Raw genomic sequence first — 5,631 nt, forward strand, 5'->3', positions numbered from 1 at the left:
GGAAAACAGAGGCCTCTGATCTTCCTCTCTCCCATGTGGCCCCCCCATTCCCAGGAGGGACGCAACCGTCACCACTAAGTGCTCCGGTTGGGGTAGGGAGAGAGATCTGCCGCTGACCCAATCGCGGTTCGTGAGCCACCAATGCAACTGTCTTGCAGCGCCCTCCGAGATCCGGACGAGGTCGGACCAGTTGTCCTAATGCTGTGCCCATTGAAACTTCAGGTCCCATTGCAGAGCCCGCAACCGTCACCTGGTGTGATGCACCAGAAGGATGCAGGAGGCCATCAGCCCCAGGAGCCGCAGCGTCACCCTGACCGAGACTCAGGATAAAGGCTGAAAGATCGGAATCAGAGCCTGTATATCCCGAACCGGCTGTTCGAGGGGATAAACCCGAGTCCAGAACCGCTTCGATGAAAAGGAGCTTCTGAGAGGGGCACACGTGTGACTTCGGCACGTTGATGGAGAACCCCAATGAGTGCAGGAGGTCGGCCGTAGTCTGGATGTGGAAGACGACTGTCTGGGGCGAGCCCGCCTTTAACAACCAGTCATCGAGATAGGGGAAGACTGAAACCCCTAATTTGCGCAGATGAGCTACGACCACCGCCATCACTTTCGTGAACACCCGTGGGGCGCTGGTAAGGCCGAAGGGGAGCACGGTAAACTGAAAGTGCTCGTGGCCTACCGTGAACCGCAGGTAACGCCGGTGAGCCGGCAGGACGGGGATGTGGAAATATGCGTCCTGCAAGTCCAACGCTACCATTCATTCTTCTGGGTCCAGGGCAGCTAGGACCTGAGCCAAAGTCAGCATCTTGAACTTCTTCCGGAGGAAGCCGTTGAAGCTCCGAAGGACAAAGATAGGCCCTTCATGGGTACCAGAAAGTAGTAGGAATAGCAACCACGTCCTACTTCGTCCTACTTCTGGCCCAGGAACGCGCTCGAAGGCCCCATGGCCAAGAGGGCCACAACTTCCTCCTGTAGAAGTCGCAAGTGATCACCCCAACATGCGGTGGTTCTGAGGTGGCATGGCTGGAGGGGTCGCCTCGGAGGGGAGGGAGTAGTCCCTTCGGACGATTTGCAGCACCCACCTGTCCGAGGTGATGGAGCGCCAGTGAAGGAGGTGATGGCGAACCCTGCCCCCCACTGGCGTGGAATGGGCCTTAAAATTCGGACTATGAGGATTTTGAGGCAGATGCTGCAGGGGGGGTGTGGACTGGCCTTGCCGGAGTCCCCCGGCACCGCCACGGCGGTTACCACATCCACGACCGCGTTGAGGTTGGTTCTGCGGCCTGTGGCTAGCTGGACGTGTGGGGGCACCACTTCCTTGCCCACGAAAAGGACGAAAGGTGGAAGTTTGCTGGCGTTGGCCGAGGCCCAAGGACTTGGCCAAAGCCCTGGAGTCCTCGAAACGCTCCAGTGCACTGTCCGCATTGTCGCCAAAGAGGCGACAGCCATCAAAGGGCATGTCCATAAGGGAAGCTTGGACATCCCCCGAAAAGTTGGCAGACCTCAGCCAGGCGTGGCGGTGAACTGCCACCGTCGTCGCAATCGCCCTGCCCAGCAAGTCAGTGGTATCCAGTCCACACCGAATCTAATAGCGTGCAGCATCCCGTCCCTCTACTAGGGCTTGGGTAAGCTTTGCCTGGACCTCCACCGGGCACTGTGGCAGCACTTCCGCAACCGTATCCCACAGAGAGTGGGTGTAACGGCCCAAAAGGCAGGCGGTGTTGACAGACCGCAACCCCAAACTCAGTGAGAACAGTTTCTTCCCAAACTGATCATACCTTTTGGATTCCCGATCCGGAGGAGCTGTTGGGAATGCGGTCTGGGAGGTAAAGGCCTGGATCACCAGGCTCTCAGGGGTGAGGTGAACGGAAAGGAAGCTGGGGTCGCCCGGAGCCGGGCGGTGGCGTTGGGCCATGTTCCGATCTACAGGGAGGCCTGTAGAGGGCTTGGACCAGGTGCCAAGCAGTACGTCAGTGAGGGCTTCGTTAAACGACAGGAGAGGCTCCGAGGAGCACCTCAGTGAGGCGGTTAGTCCTCGCGGCCGCGACGGGAGCTCAAGAGCCAAGGCCTTGGCTGCCCTAGTCAACACCACGCTGTAAGCAGCCCCCTCCTCCGTAGCCACGGTAGAAGGGCTGACAAATCCAGTGTCAGGCGAAGTGGCCAGACCACTGGCCTTCCCCAAATCGTCTGCCCAGTCTTGGCTCAACTGGCACTGCAGTTCCAGAGGGTCCTCAGACCCCTCCCAGCCCCCCTCGTCATCCATCTCCTGATAGTCAGAAATAAATGATGGAGCCGGGTCGTCGGTGAAGGGCTCACCAATCGGCGCCGGTCTCACCAATCGGCGCCGGGCGGCGCAGGTCGTCGCCCGATCCGGACCGGGGTTAGGATCAGGGACGACACCGTTCGGGGATAGCGCCGGGGCCGACACCCTTGGTGACGGCGCCAGCGACGGGGTCGTAGTGTCGACCGGCGTAGTCACGGATCCAGGCTTGAATCCTGAGGAGCCCTGCGGCGTCGGGACCGGAGTCGTTGATGGCTCTGGGGCCGAAGCACCCGACGGTGCCGGGGCCGGAGCCGCCGGCCTGCTTGGGCTCCCAGACGGGCCCGCGGAACCCGAAGGTGCCTCAGCGGGTTCCGACGGAAGGAAGAGCGACTTCATGGCCGCGAGGAAGGCGCTGATCACCTCTGGCGTCGCGTTCAGCCCAGGGACCGGCAGGTGTGGAGCTGGACGCGATGCTTGCGGCTCCGGCGGTGCAGCGTGGGTGGTGTCGCCTGAACCCCCGGCCGCATCGTGCGAGCGTCAGGGGGAGTCGGAAGAGCGATGTCGCTTCTTCGACTTCTTGTGCCTCGACTTACCTGAGGACTTGGAGCCCGACGAGTGGTGTTGACTCGCCGAGCTGTGATGACTGTGGCCCCGCAACCGGTCCCTCGACCTCCTCCTGGACAGGACCTCGAGCGGCGCGGGGCTGACTGCCGGAGCTCGAGACGCTTACGGGACAGCTCCCGCTTAGCCTTCGAGGTCAAGGCCCGGCAGTCGGGGCATGACTTGTCATCGTGGTCGGCCCGAGACAGTAAAAGCACCGACGGTGGGGGTCAGTAACCAACATCAAGTGGTTACAATAGTCGCAGGGTTTGAACCCAGGCATACCTATCGGCACCGAGAGTCGAGGTATTTACTTGAGAAGATCCAAAAGAGATTAAAAAGTTTAGTCAAAAATTGACTAGGAGTACTGCTCTTCCCGGATCTGCGCTTGCTGGCGCGGAAAAAAGAAGAACTGGCGCCGTCTAAGTACTCCGACTACGTCATCCCAGCGACCACGACACAAACGACGCACGGGGAGCCGCAGACGATGCCTACCGACTTTGCTACACAAAACTTTCCGGATCCAGTCTGACGCCTGGGGTTATTCTAAGGTAAGGAATCTAACACTAACCTATTTCTTTCAGATACAAGTCAATCAGGAAGTTGCAGTTTTCAAGAAGAAGAACCCCTCCCAGAGGACCCTGAAGAAACCCTTTGGAAGATAGACAGTTAGAGAGTCGCCCCATCCGTAGATACCCCAGGAACCAGGATACCTACACCAGGGAAGCCGGTTGCATAGGTGTGAAGTGATGTCAGAAACCACAGCAGATTACAATGGAGGACTTCAGTGAAGATGCCACTGGCGAAGAAGGTGAAAGAGTCCTGTGGAATCCAAGGGTGGATTCTTGAAGAAGAGTACCTGCAAGCAGAGCGGACAGAGTCTATGTCACTCAGGAGTGGCCAGGGGGCACAGAAGTCGTATGCCCACCAATGTGGAGTGTTGCAGGAGAGTGGACGGTGACTTTGGAGCTGCAACCTTGCGGACCAGGCGACGCTGTGCAAGACCAGGAGACATTCACAAGCTTCCCCAAGTCAGATGTTGAGAATTGAGGTGGCGGTGTATGTCGGGAGCACCAACAAGCCTTGGCAACCGCAAATGTCGTGGAAGGCGAAGAAGGTGCAGTGTCGGGACCAGCAAGGTTCAGGTGACTAACCACAAGCAGAGGAGTCAGAGCAGGCCCAAGAAATCAGGGGAGCCTGTTGAAATCCAAGAAGACCCTCAAGAGGACCGACAGGTACTGAAGTCGCAATAGGACCTTCCGCAGCTTACCAGAGGCAGGCCCATGATGCAAATGAGGGAGTGAGAATAAAGATCTTGGTCACAGGAGATGCTTGGGGGTGGGGCGGTGCACTGGGTTTAGGTTCCTGCTGCTCTGATATGGGATACTGGCCTAGACCTTGGTGAGACAACAGGGCAGGCCTCGAGGGATGTGAAGAACCACCACCTGTGTTGCTGAGCATTTGAGAGTCTGTGGGAGCTCAAGATCAGCAGACCGGTCAGCTGCTTTTTGGTGCCTGTAGATGCAGGGAAGGGACTCCTTCACTTCTAGGGAGATTCCTTTAGGTGTCTTGGATGTCCACAGTCCTTGGAAGGTCACTGTATGGAGCACAGGCAAAGACGTTGCAGCAGACCTGCAGGACGACGAGACCCGGTGCAGCAGAAGTCTTCCCATTTGCAGTCTCGGAGCCTAGAGCAAGGTACAGCGAAGTCCAGAGTGCCAAGATGGTCGAAGAAGTGGAGTCCTGATATGAATATGAATCTTGTCCCACGACGAATCTAGGGATCCACCTACAGCTAAGCCCTTAAGTACCCAAAGGAAAGGGTTGTGATGATTAAGGTTTCCCTCCCAGGCGCGGGTTCGGACAGTGGGGAGGATACGCCCATGTCTTTTATCCAGTTTCGTGCCAGAGCGTGAGCCAACGCCTCCCTGGGCTGGTTTGAACTGGACTATGCAAGGAGGTCACCAAATGTGCCCCTAAAGCAGACTCAGTGGCTCCAACTGGGCCCCAATACACTAAACCCGGTCTGGGAGGATACAGGGCAGGATACCTATTGCTCTGCCTTTCCCTGCTCGAGCTTGGCTCATCAGCAGGAAGGCAGAATTGTGTCTCTGGTCGGCAGCAGCCATGTTATGCTGTCCGGGTCTAGAAGACTTGTACCGGGAGCACTGAGGGCCTCCCGGAGGAGCTTTACAGTGCATTGAATCAAACCTTCCACACCGTTTATGGTGCGCCGGTATGACTCCAACATGTTTGATACCAAACATGACAGGGTTCGTTACAGCCAGTTTAGAGATGTTCTTCACGTAATGATGCATGGCCATTATATATATCGTAATGGCTCATGCACTTACAACCCAGGAGAATGAACTCCGAAGGTTGTAGGTGTGCCCTGCTCATGCAGGGGTACCCTCACACTTAGAACCGAGCACCCTGCATTCAGGATGGAAAGGCCTGCTTTAGGGGTAACTTATAGGTTTTAAGTGCCGTGAACTCAGATATAGGGAAACCTATATCTGTCGTAAGTGGTGCGAGCACCAGCTTACACAGGCTGCAATGGCAGGCCCGTAGTTACAATTTGAGCAGTCTCCCATGGGTGGCATAAAACATGCCGCCGCCCATGAAAGACCCCTGGTGTACCTAACCCTGGGTTCCTCAGTACCATATACTAGGGACTTATAATGGTACACCAGTAGCCAATATGACATGTACCTTAGTACTCACCATAACCCATTTGGGGGAGAAAGCACAGAGACTGGGGTCCT

This window comes from Lissotriton vulgaris, chromosome 3_1 (assembly GCF_964263255.1).
Source record: "Lissotriton vulgaris chromosome 3_1, aLisVul1.2, whole genome shotgun sequence".
Taxonomy (NCBI): domain Eukaryota; kingdom Metazoa; phylum Chordata; class Amphibia; order Caudata; family Salamandridae; genus Lissotriton; species Lissotriton vulgaris.